Source organism: Mus musculus, chromosome 17, assembly GCF_000001635.26.
Source record: "Mus musculus strain C57BL/6J chromosome 17, GRCm38.p6 C57BL/6J".
NCBI lineage: Eukaryota > Metazoa > Chordata > Mammalia > Rodentia > Muridae > Mus > Mus musculus.
The window spans coordinates 21401013-21415268 of record NC_000083.6 but is presented as its reverse complement, the minus strand read 5'-3'; positions in this window follow the sequence as shown (position 1 = coordinate 21415268).

Genomic DNA, 14256 nt, shown 5'->3' with positions numbered 1-14256 from the left:
TGTGAGGCTAAGCCAGTTCCTGGCAAACACAGAAGTGAACTTTCACAGTCAGCTATTGGATAGAACACAGGGCCCCCAATGGAGGTGCTAGAGAAAGTACCCAAGGAGCTGAAGCAGTCTGAAACCCTATAGGTAGAACAATATGAACTAACCAATATCCCCCAGAGCTTGTGTCTCTAGCTGCAGTTTTAGCAGAAGATGGCCTAGTCGGCCATTATTGGGAAGAGAGGCCCCTTGGTCTTGCAAATTTTGTATGCCCCAGTTCAGGGGAACAACAGGGCCAAGAAGTGGGAGTTGGTGGGTAAGGGAGCGGGGGTGGGAGAGGTTACAGGGGACTTTCGGGATAGCACTTGAAATGTAAATGAAGTAAATGCCTAATAAAAAAATTGGAGGAAAAAAAAAATAGACACCTTTGCTGCAGATGAACGTTTTTACACAAGGTAACCTTGGTGAAATAAGAAAGTACACTAAGGTGAGAAAGACTGGACCTCTGTCCAAAAAGGGATTTTTATCTTCCTTTTCAGGACATAGAGGGCTACACAGTTTTGGTTTCTGTCACGGTATACAATTAAGAGTGGGTCCATTATTGAGAATTTAGCAGTTTCTCCAGATACAATGACTGCCCTTTTTTTCCATCTGCATTTTTTAGTGTCTTTAGCTTTCAGTTTTATAATTTCTATTTGGATTCTTTTTGTAACTTTTTCATCTTCAGAAGATATCACATTTGTTTTGAACAGAATTCAGAATTGTGTATGATATAATTTTTATAATAGTTTAAAATTTTAAATTAATTTTTTCTTTATGGTTAATTAAAAAATATTAGTATATAATTTCCCTTCTTTCTTATCTCTGACCAGTCACACTTTCTCTGCTTCCTCTCAAATTCACAGGTTTTTAAATTGTCAAGAACGCATATACAAATGAATAAATATATAATTACAACCAGAAAAATTTTTATTGCAATTAGTCTAGATCTTTAAAATTAGTCTTTAAAAATGAATAAATGCAGGAAAAGTACTCTGTGATCCAATTTCAGCACTGATATGTGACACTATTCCTCTGGAAACAATGACAATCATCTAGCTACCACAGATAAAGAACCAAGGAAAACCAAAGTTGCGAATCAATAAAGTCCAACGTGGTGAACCAGTGAGAGTTCTGTTAGGGTTTTTCTTTAGGGATGTTTTCTCTGCATGAATGTCTCTGCATCATGTGTGTTCCTGGTGCTGGCAGAGGACAGCAGAGGGCATTGGATACCCTGGAGTTGAAGTTACGGATTGAGTGCCCATATGAGGGTGCTAGAAATTCAAAGTAAATCTTTGAAAGAACAGACAGTGTTTTAAAGAACTAAGTCATCTCTAAATCCCAGTGGAGCAGTGAGTTTTACTGGGGTGACTTAAAAGAGTGTGGGTGAATGGTTACTGATAAAAGTACAAAGGACTGAATGACATCTGCATCTCCATGTGAGGATGCTATCTAATGAAGCTGCAAACTTGGTGATCACTGCACAGCTTGCAGACAGTTCACCTGAGATAGAAAGTGTGTCTTTCAAGTCACTCACTACCTTCTCCAGTCATCTTGTCCTGCGTTGTCTGTTTCATGGCTCGTCTGAGTATGTTTGGGGAAGTTCACCTTGTCTGACCGTATCAGCAGTCTTTACTAATTATATATGCTTGAGGCAGAGTGTACTAGTGAATCTTGCTGTTTTCTAGGAGTTCCTGAAACTATTAACTCATCTATTTCTGAGCTTCAAGAGCTTCTTTGTAGGATGTATTATCTCAAGTCCCCTCATTAAATTGCTTTACCTCTCTTTTAATGTCCTCTGTTTTAAGGGACTTCCTCGAAGTTGGAAGGTTTAGTCTCAGAGGATGCTGATATACAATATCCCCTCCGGAGCATAACTTCCATAGTCTTTCCATTTTATCACTTGTCCATCACATTCTACGATCTTTTGGGTTCAGACTCCATCTTAGAAAACCTGGCCTAAGGTAAGTTAACTAACAGACTGGTACCTCCACCAGTCTTAAGGTTACTCTCCAACAAGATCTATGTCTATCATCAGTTTCCAAATTACCTTCCAACAAGACTTGTATCTAACACCAGTTTCCAGTTTATCTGCTGTCTTAGTCAGGGTTTCTATTCCTGCACAAAGATCATGACCAAGAAGCAAGTTGGGAGGAAAGGGTTTATTAATCTGACACTTCAACATTGCTGTTCATCACCAAAGGAAGTTGGGACTGGAACTCAAACAGGTTAGGAAGCAGGAGTTGATGCAGACGCCATGGAGGGATGTTACTTACTGGCTTGCTTCCCCTGGCTTGCTCTGCTTGCTTTCTTATAGAACCCAAGACTACCAGCCGAGGGATGGCACTATACACAGTGGGGTCCCCCACCCATTGATCACTAATTGAGAAAATGCCTTACAGCTGGATATCTTGTGGAGATTTCCTCACCTGAAGCTCCTTTTTCTGTGATAACTCCAGCCTGTGTCAAATTGACACACAAAATCAGCCAGTACAATTGACCCCTTGTCAACTTGACACACAAACACATCACTATTAAGCTTCAACCCCTACTTTATTGCTCATTCCCAAGATATAAATAATTTTAAAAGTCCCACAGTCTTTACATATTAAAAGTTCAATCCCTTTAAAATATCCAATATCTTTTAAAATTCAAAGTCTTTTAAAAATTCTCTTAACTGTGGGCTCTACTAAAATACCTTCTAACTTCAAGAGGGAAAAATATCAGGACACAGTCACCATCAAAAGCAAAAGCAAACTCCAACTGTCCAATGTCTGGGATCCATTCATAATCTTCTGGATTCCTCCAAGGGCTTGAGTCACTTCTCCAGTTCTGCCCTTTGTAGCACACACCTTGTCTTCTAGGGTGCTAGAAATTCAAAGTAAGTCTTTGAAAGAACAGACAGTGTTTTAAAGAACTAAGTCATCTCTAAATCCCAGTGGAGCAGTGAGTTTTACTGGGGTGACTTAAAAGAGTGTGGGTGAATGGTTACTGATAAAAGTACAAAGGACTGAATGACATCTGCATCTCCAGATGCCTGTACTTCACTGCTGCTGCTGTTCTTGGTGGTCATCTCATGGTGCTGGCCTCTCCAAAACACTACAACTAGGCTTCACCAATAGCCTCTCATAGGCTCCCTTCATGGTGCATGACCCCTTAAGTCCTGGGCCATTTGCAACTGAGGTTGAACCTTCACCAACGGCCTTCCATGGCTGCTCACAGTGCCAAGCCTCAACTTCTCTTTATGATCCCTTCATGCCTTCAAAACCAGTACCACCTGGGTGACTCTCACATTATCAAGTCCCACTGTAGCAAGAGGTACAACCTTGGCTATCTCTGGAATACAGCTTCTTTGTGCTCTCAGAAAATACTTCCCAGAAGATTTCACCTCAGTGATGCTGGTCTTTTCTTAATCACCACTAATTTTTTAGCTCTAGCTAACCAGCCTCAATAGTTCTAGTAATGCAAAGGTTTTACTTTAGTAGTTCTGGTATCTTGTTGTTTTTGTTTTTTGAGACAGGGTTTCTCTGTGTAGCCCTGGCTGTCCTGGAACTCACTTTGTAGCCCAGGCTGGCCTCGAACTCAGAAATCCGCCTACCTCTGCCTCTGCATTCCGAATGCTGGGATTAAAGGCGTGCGCCACCATGCCCGGCTGTTCTGGTATCTTGTTAATCACAGCTGATTCTTCAGCCCCAGCTAAACAATACCACAGAATCTTCACAATCATAATAGCAACAGCCCTGGTAAGAGTCTTTAATTTTCCCTCTGAAATTTCACAAGGCAGGCTTCCATCGTTTGCCCTGTTCTCAACATTATCTTCCAAGCTCCTAGAGAACATCCCACAGAGCTCTTAACATCCCAATGGCTCTTCTAGCTCAAAGTTCCAAAATCCTGCCACAGTCCTGATCAAAAACAAACAAACAAACAAACAAACAAACAAACAAACTACATGGTCAGGTTGTCAAAGGAATACCCCATTATGCTGGTACCAATTGTAGTGGCTATTCCTGGTTGTCAACTTGACTTTACCTGGGAGTGAACTACAATCCAGAATTGGAAGGCTCACCAGTGATCTTAATCTGGAGGCTGGGAGATACAAGTTTCTGACCTGGATCTTGGCATGGAGATGTTGAGGCATAGTGGCTATGAATCCTAGAAGATTAAGACAGAGATCTCTAAATTCAAAGTCATTCAAAGCAAGTCCCAGATCCAGGCATACACCTTTAATCTGGGCCATATCTTCTGCTGGCAACATACATAAGGACATTGGAAGAAGGAAGGTTCACTCTCCCTTTGTTGCATGCTTTCTTTATGGGACCGAACAACTGCTAGATCCTTGGACTTCCATTCACAGCTGCTGTTAACCATTGTTGGGGAGTTGGACTACAGACTGTAAGTCATCAACAAATTCTCTTACTATGTAGAGACTACCCATAAGTTCTGTGACTCTAGAGAACCCTATTACACTGTCATCTGTGTTCCTGTGGTTTGTGGAGTGATTCCTAGACCACACTTATACTTTCTGAGTACTTATACTTTCCAAGGAGAATACATCACATGGTTTTTCAAGCATCTTTATATTCTAAAATTCATCATAAATAAAATGAGAAGTTTCAGCAGGGATGTTTACATGAGTTTCCATTAAAACTAGTATTTAAGTAAACATTCATTATCTGTAACTAGTTTCACATGTTCATTAAAGTTCAAAACAGTAATTCTTATGTCATAAGTTAGCACAGTTTTGTCAAGAGGCAAATCATTTACCTTGTGTCTCATTAGTTTTTAAGTTTTTCATAGATAAATCCAGTCAATATTTTAATTTCTCTTCTTACACCTACAATAAAATTGTCCATTGCCAGTTTATGACCATTAGTTATCAGATAATGGTTTCACAGCTAGGCTAAAGGGAATGTTTTCCCTGATCATAAATTTGTTCCAAGCCTGTTTTCTGCAATTAGTTTGTGACACAGGAAGGGCTACAGAAGTCTAGTTGCTGCTTTTTATATAAAAAGCTCAAAATTACTTGTATAAATTTAGAAATTCTATAGAATCAGTATTAGGAATTAGCATATCATTAATTCATCTACATGGCGTTACTACAAGAAAGTGTATCTTCATTGATCTGCAATGAATCTGCCCAATAGTGTGGGCTAATGCCTAGAGATCACTATACTATTTAATAATGACAGTAAATATGTAACTATAACAAGAATCAATTCTGAGATGAGATCTCTACCTGCCTTGCAATTTGGAGTTCACCTATCACAGATCATACAATCAGATGGGCCATCTCCAGAAAGGTCACTTGCATGTCTTTAGCCTTTGCTAGGTGGCTCTGAACACAGCAAGAGATCAGAAAGAACTAAGAATGGGTAAGTTTATTAGCAGCAAGTCTCAGAGGCTGAAAACATTTTAGGCCTAGATTAGATCATGGGAAGGCTAGAAGCTTCCAGGTCTAGACCTAAGTTGGCACACAGAGTCAGTAAGCTTCATAGTTCACTATTATTACCAGGAGAATAAAAGTTACTTTTACATATTATAGAATTTTTGTGGGCGTTTTCTTTCATGATGAATTTTATTTTATGTCTGTGATTTTAGCACTAGGTAAAGTATTTGTTAAATTGAATGCATTGGTGGAGAATTTCCAATGAGCGGCAAGACATGGGAATTATATATGATATACCTTTTTATGTGTTACGTTTCAACCCTGGTTCAAGAGGCTGTGGTATCTATTTCATGTATCAAAGTGGACCTGGCATCCAGGTTCTTGCAGCAATTCTTCTGTTTCTACCTGTTACAGGCCATTTCAGGCATACCCTGCCCTCCACCCTCAACTAGAGGCTAGACTGCCCTTCTGCAGAGGCTCTTCCCTATATAATCCATTTTGGTTACCCACCCATTTTGTTTCCTTTTGTACATTTCACCTTCTGGCTGCACTACTTGGTTCCCTCAACTTCCTCTCCCACTCTACAACATGGTTCAGGGGCATGAGCATTCTGGACACCCCCAGATGTGTCTGCTTCTGGTTATGCTCTCTCACAAACCAATAATAAACTCTCTTCTCCACCATATCTAGGTTTGGTCACACCCTTTACTTTTTTAAAATTAAAAAAAAATTTAAAAAAGTTTTTTTCCCACTCATCTGGTGCCAAAACCCAGGAATGACTCCCTCCTAAAGGAACTCGTCTACTCTGAACAAAACTTCTGATCTGACTCTTAACTAATCTTTTAAGACTATTGTATGAACAGTTTTTATTTCTGTATTGATTTGTGAACTCATTTGGTGTGGTTAAAAATCTGTAAAATTTAGCTTTAAACTTACAGCAAACAACTTATAATTAAATACTATACATATAAATTTTAATTTGTGACAATATCTTATTTATGTAATTCAACTTTTATCTAGAATATACTGTATCTATAACTTAGATTTAACTCTTCTTTAGGAAAACAGATATTTTAAACTGCAACCATATTGCTTTCCTCCATCTTGGCTGATTACCTTCAAGATCTAAGTAGCCACATAACTGGCAGCCATCTTTACTAAAGGTAAAGAGTACCTGCCATTTGACTTCATCATCTTAAGATGACCATATGGCATAAAGTAACAATTATAAAACTTCTTAGTCCACTGAGCCCTTAGTTTATTATGGTATCTCCTTTCAGACTTGCTGGGGGGAGGGGAACATGAGTCGATCCATAAACCACACAAACACCAATCTCAGTCAGACAAAAATGATTTATTGACTGCACATCTTAATACTGATCAGATCAGGGACATAGTTCAGTGGGGGCTGAGGCTATGACAACAAACATTGCTCAGGGGAGGCTTATAAAGGAAAACACCACAAAACCCACATTGAGCTCATAGGAAGGTACAGGAAGTGCTGCCTGGTGCTCAGCTCTGACTCAAGTTATTTTAGACATAAGAGTTCATATGAACCTTTAATTTGATGGGTCCTATGAAAAGCTTTGTGGAATTTCTTAAAATTAACAAACCATAGAAAATACAGAACATAACATGGTATGTGGTCAGCATAACCTTGCTGAGTCAAGTTATTTTTTTCTGCATCAATAATTGCTAGGCATATTACAATAACAATATGAAATAACTGGCAAGCATGTAACAAAATGGCTACAATTGTGCTGGAGGGGGTGGGGCAGATCTCAACAAGATTAAAAAAGCAACAAATCTCAAATATTGTGGGTTAGTATGGATTTTTGTATGATGATAATTTAAAACATACAATATATGTGATTCAACTGTGATTTACAGCATACTTCATATGGGGGATAAACTTTTTAGTTATAAATGTCTGTTCAGATTTTAAAAAGCTGATTTATGATATATGTCTAACTACTTATGTCTTTGCTAACTGTTTAATAATAAGCTGCTAGAAAATTTAGAAAGGTAACATGTTTGATAAGTATGATATATTTGATAAATATTTGTTTGACAAATAAGGTGTATTTGATAAATTTGATAATAACGACTTATAAATTCCTAAGTTCTACTCAGATTCATAGTGATATATGTCTAGCTTCTCTGTCTTTGATCACTCTAAGCTTTAGATATTTGGATGAATGATATCATACAAAACCAAACTGTAATATTCTATAAGGGTGTGTCTGGTATCCCAAGAAAATTCTTTTCCTGAGAAAATTCTTTTTAGACAAAAGTCCCTATTTGCTAAGGGCCTTGGGTAAAGTATCTGCTTCCTAAAAAAGTGAGGCATTCTCCTTATTTCTGGGAAGAGGAACTTGAGGTCCTTCCATCAAGGTAAGACTGCAGAGCCTATTAACTTGCCAAGGTCAGTGCTAGCCTCTAGACTCCCTCAGTACCTGCTTATAAGCCCCACCCCAGTTTACAGCATTGGCAGTTTGAAATAACTGCTTTTTATTTTCACCCAAGGAGTGACTATTTTTTTTTCTGTGTCCTTTTTCAGGATCATAAAGACATCAGTCTCCTATGGATCTTATCCATGATTAAGAATTTTGTTTTGGTACTAAAAAAGCTTCAATTCAAAATTGTTATTTTCAATGAGCAAACTAAATAGGAGTAAACCTGAAAAATTCTAACCTTATACAACCTATTAAGTAGCTGTTAAGGATAATTCAGACATGCAAGGGAATGGTCAGTCACTATATGTGATGATTTATTTATATATGGTCCAGACAGTGGTACTAGTAGAAGGTGTGGCCTTGTTGGAGTAGGTGTGTTACAGTGGGTGTGGGCTAAAGACCCTCACCTTAGCTTCCTGGAGATCAGCTAATATGGACTGAACCTCTGAACCTGTAAGCCATCCCCAATTAAATGTTGTCCTTTGTAAGACTTGCCTTGGCCATGGTGTCTGTTCACAGCAGTAAAACCCTAAGACACCATATAAATGATCAAATCGTTTAATGTGTTCAGAAGTATACTTGTAGCCATGCTAAGTACTAAGATAGTTAATTACAGGAATAAACTTTATTTAGCCTCCTCTATATGTTTTCAAAGTTAAGCCTAAAGTAAGCAACTGGAAAGAAGCAAACTTTTTCTATTTAGATAAACTCAATAAACGGTCCTCAAATGCTTCAGAGATCTGCTGAATATGTCATTTAAAATGTTTTATAAAAAAGCTTTTCATGATATAGAGAAAAGTCAGTTCCCAGCAGCATCGCTAGTCTCCTTCAAAGAAGATAATGGGCACAGAATAACATCAACTGGAACTTGTTTTAAATGTGGCAAAACTGGTCATTGGACAAAATAATCATTGCTGCTGGCAGCACACTCTTCAATGAGTGGACAAGGAAGACAACGGGAAGTTGACTACACTGCTTTGCCTTGACAAGATACAACAGTCCCTGTAAGTTCCTACTACACAGGAAAGTCTGTCAGATCTTCTAGTTGTGGCAGCCAAAGACTTATTATCCCTGTACTTGCCATGGAGTGTTGAGGGCCATGCAAGAGGAACAGCAAAAACAGTTTTAGAAACCATGGGATGCAGTCCACAGTTTAGCACAACCACAGTGTTTGTACCTCAGAGAGTCAGAGCATGATACCTACATGCCCTGAGGACTTAATGCTGTTGGAGAGTTTTGCTCTGCTTGTTCTCCTCAAACCCCTCTTAATGTAAGAATTGCATGAAAATGCTAAGGGGGCTTTCACTGGGCACTTAACAGTAGTAACAGTTGTTGATCGTTTTCAAACATTGCTGCTAGAACAGATTGAATCATCAATCACCATTCTTGGAAAGATTTGAGAGGGAAACTGAGAGCAATGACCATCATCCATGTAAAAATTTGAAAAATAGACTGTTAGTGAAGTTAGATGCTGTTTTAGTAGTTTTGATATAGAAAAACTTAGTGAACAATTTGAAGTTCAGAAAACACACCCTTAAATAGTTGAGCTAGGGCTTTTTTAAGGTCAGGGAACAGGAACAATGGCAGCCTAAAGAGCACTGACATAACTTGTTCGTTGAAAGTGGACTGGTACCGGGTGGTGATGGTGCATGCCTTTAATCCCAGCACTTGGGAGGCAGCAGAGGCAGGCGGATTTCTGAGTTCAAGGACAGCCAGGGCTATACAGAGAAACCTTGTCTCGAAAAAAACCAAAAAACCAAAAAAAAAAAAAAAAAAAAAGGACTTGTGATCAAGGTGATGATTAATTTTTTGTATTCCTTTTGCCCTCAGCTACCTGATGTGACTTAATACATTGTTCCATCTATGAAATGTGTATGCATGTGTGTACATAAAGTGGTTGGAACTTGCTTCATCCACCAAGTGTGTGTATATGCCTCCTCGACATTGTTGCAGACCCCACATCCCAACCTTGGATCTCTGAACATACTGTTGGAGCTAGTTTTCGACCATGGAGGAATCTAGGGTGTCCAGGTAGTTAGTAAGTCACTGCCATTTTTCATAGAACTGAAAGCTCTTGTCTTATTCTGGTGAAGGTTATCCTGCTCAGGTCTCTGGCCTTGATGACTAGGCTAGGGATAGTGTTGTCTGTTTACCAGTAGCACCCAAGGCTTCTGAGTCTCTTTCTAGTAAAAAAGGAAACTTCAAGCCACACTTTCCTAGGCCTCTAGCTGATAAAGACAAACAGTTTACCTTGCTATCAGAATCTAGAAAAAGGCAAATTCACAAAATAAGTTTTACTACTCCTCTATTTAAAGGAATTTGCCTTATATTGACAGCTGTCAGTGTGAGACCCCCAATTTAAAGCGTTTCTCCCTGGAAGGTAAAGCCCCTGGACGTTCCCCAAGCTTGTTTTCCCTGATCTCTAAAAATACAGCCCGAAAGAAGCTCTTTGTTCTCTATAGCCAGCAAAAAGTCTTTTTGTTTCTGTGCCTTACAGCCAGAGATGCAATGATTGTGGGGAGACCTACCTAGCCAGGTGCTTGCTTGGCTCCCTATGCCAAGGACACGGAGATAGATTCCACAGAGAAGAGCTACAACTCACTCCCCACATATCATGCCTTGTTATTTTACCAAGGACACCCGCCAGAGATGAGCTGTAGCCAAACTACTCCCAACTCCTCCCAATTCCTCAGCTAGCTGTTAAAAGCCCCCTACTGTTACCGCTCAGGGCTGAACTCCCCTGCCCTGCACAGCAAAAGGAGTTCGTCCTCAGCTAGCTGACAGTAAAGCCTCTTGCAGTTTGCATCAGGTGTGGTTTTCTCTAGAGTTATTGGGGTGCCAGCTAGCTCATTACAGGACTTGAGCTGAGGTCTCCCCAGTTTCGGTTGTCTTACATCAGTAAACCACCATCTATGTCTCATGGTAAATAATTGGGGAAACAATGATTTAAGGTATATAAAAAGAATGAAAAATACTTCAGATTTCTTTCCCTTGCTATGACTATTATATGAAGACTTCAAAAGTTCAGTTTTCACATTAACCAGTAGAATTCTGATAAGCTATCAATCTACCTCAGGGAAATCTTGTTAATATTATCATAGTCTCAGGCTCAAGGTTTTAAATTTCCTTTGGTTGTCTTCTAAGTCTAGACTTAAAAGTGCTTCTCACTGTGCTAAAGACATTTACACACATCCATTTTTATTTTCTTTTTTATTAGATATTTTTGTTATTTACATTTCAAATGTTATCCCCTTTCATAGTTTCCCCTCTGAAAATCCCCTATCTTCTCCCCACTCACCCTGCTCCCCAACCCACCCACTCCCACTTCCTGGCCCTAGCAGTTCCCTATACTGGGGCATAGAACCTTCACAGGACCAAGGGCCTCTCCTTCCATTGATGACCAACTAGGCCATCCTCTGCTACATATGCATCTAGAGCCATGAGTCCCTCTGTGTGTTTTCTTTGATTGGTCGTTTAGTCCTAGGGAGCTCTGGGGCTACTGGTTAGTTCATATTGTTGTTCCTCCTATGGAGCTGCAAACTCCTTTGGCTCCTTGGGTACTTTCTCTAGCTCCTTTACTGGGAACCCTGTGCTCCATCTAATGGATGACTGTGAGCATTCACTTCTGTATTAGTCAGGCACTGGCAGAGACCCTAAGGAGACAGCTATATCAGGGTTCTGTCAGCAAGCTCTTGTTGGCATCTACAATAGTGTCTGGGATAGAAGAAAGAATGCTAAATGCCTTTAACTTAAATCATTTTATGATAGCTTTTACTATGACTCAAAGGTATGCATCTACTGTTTTTGTTTTCTACAGTGTGAATTTCACTACAGATTACAAACTGTACTAATACTAATGTATTTAAATTTACCTCTTTTAAAAAACTTAAATTCTTGTAAGCTTCAGGTAGTTGGCTTGGATCACCTCACACAAATCAAATGATCTGCAGATAAGTACTGTCAATTATTGGCCTGTTTCCCCACCTGCCTATTCCTGAGGGTTGGACCTTTCTTTGGTCTTGGGACACCCTTCCCCATCTACCAGGGCCTAAACATTTCAAATGTATACCTAAGAAAAAACTGAGCCTTATTATTATTTTTTAAAGATTTATTTATTTATTTTATGCATACAAGTACACCAACCTTGATCTCTTCAGACACACCAGAAGAGGGCACCAGACCCCACTACAGATGGCTGTGAGCCCATGATGTGGGTGCTGGGACTTGAATTCGGGACCTCTGGAAGAGCAGTCAGTGCTCTTAACCGCTGAGCCATCTCTCCAGCCCCAGCCTTATTATTGATGTTGGTCTTAGGTGCCACAGTAGAGAGAGAAGCTCACCAAGATGCTAAGCTTTTATTTTGACAAAGGAACAGAAGGGCTTTGTGATGGTTTGTATATTCTTGAACCAGGGTACCATTTTGAGGTGTGACCTGGTTGGAGTAGGTGTGTCACTGCGGGTGTGGGCTTAAGATCCTCACCCTAGTTGCCTGGAAGTCAGTCTTCCACTAGCAGCCTTTGGATGAAGATGTAGAACTCTCAGCTCTGTCTGCGCCATGACAGCCTGGATGCTGCCATGTTCCTACCTTGATGATAATGGACTAAACCTCTGAACCTGTAAGCTAGTCTCAATTAAACGTTGTTTTTTGTTGTTGTTGTTGTTTTTTTTTATAAGACTTGCCTTGGTCATGGTGTCTGTTAACAGCAGTAAAACCCTAACTAATACAAGCTTCTTGGAAAAGACTGGCACCCTGCAAGCTCACTACAGTTATTTTATTCAATCATTACACAACATTAACTGGAACTGAGAAAGGTTGCAACTACAGAAGTTATTTTGCCCTTGCTGCCCAAGAAAGCTGACAACCTACACAAATCTCAGTGCCTTTTGGTTATAGCTTGTCAAAAACCAAAAGTAAGAACTCCACATTTGCAAGGAGGGTCATAGGATCAAGGTTTGTGCAGCTGCAAGCTTCCTTTTAGTACTAAGTGTGCTTTTCAGGGAGATATTTCTTCAAAGTTCAGTCAGCCTCAAAGCAATTCTCAGCTGGTTATTACCCCAAACACAGCGAAGGCTTTGGTGAAACACTGCATTCAAAGCCAGACACAAAGGCTTTACTATATATTTTGAAAGATCCTGGCAGAATGTAAAAGGACACAGAAGCCCTGAAATTGGCAAGATAGACGTCAGTGTTAGCACAACTAGCTTCACTGATTTAGAAAAATAGAGGTGCACAATGCTCTGGCCACTCCTTGAACCTGTGTGTCTGCCAATGTTCTGACCAGGTGTGTGCCCACTGCTGCACCTGCACCAGACTCTTTCCTTGTACCCCTCCCATACCCATTTCTTGAGAATAGACATTGTTTAGATCTGGAAATCCCCTACTCTCCCCTTTCTCCTTTCCCCCCTGAGGGCCTATAAAAACTGGGACCTCTTTCCCCTCGAGGTCGACTCCTCTACCCCTGTGTGGGATATGAGTCATCCCCAGAGCTCTGGCTTTCCCGAATAAAGCCTCATGTGGTTTGCAACAAGCTCAGTCTATCGTGAGTTCTTGGGCGTCCGCTATTGTCCTGAGGCCTGAGTGGGGGCTCCTCTCGGAGTCTTTCAATTTCACTTAAATTCAAACAGAAAGGCTTTACTTTATAATCACTACACCCTATAAACACCTTAACTTTACCATCTCCCCCTAATATGTATCTCATTCAGTAGAGTTCCAACCAATTAAAGACTGCAAACTGCCCCAACTGATGCTTTCATGTCCCAAGCCCCAGATGTTCCTGCAGAGCCCGGACAGTCAATGAAACAGAATGCTTTCCCCAGACTTGGTCGACATTTCAACCTTTTAACCTCAAATTATGTCCCAATCTCAGAAGAACAAAGTAACAAACCATCATGTCACCTCTTATTTATTATCAAGAAAAGGCTAGGACATTAAGTTTCAAGCCTGGGTCAAGCAGCAATGGTGGCCATGTCACATATCAAAGGAGACTTGGCCTCCAGGTCCTCTCAGCAATTTTTTCAGTCCCTACCTGTTACAGGGTATGGATGGCATACCACACCCTCTACCCTGAACTCTCTAGCCCAGGAGTTGGACTGACCTTTCCCCCAGAGACTCTTCCTATATAATCCAGACATTTTGTATCTTTTTGTACCTTTGGCTTCCTTACTGCTGTACTTAAGTTTCCCTCTCTCCCTTCCCTTTCCACTCTTCACATTTGGTTTAGGGTCATGAGCACTCAGGATTCCCCTAGATGTGTCTACCACTGGCCATGCACTCATATCTGTAATATACTTTCTCCTCCACCATCCACAAGAGCAGTTATATCATCTTCCTTCCTTCCTTCCTTCCTTCCTTCCTTCCTTCCTTCCTTCCTTCCTTCCTTCCTTTCCTCC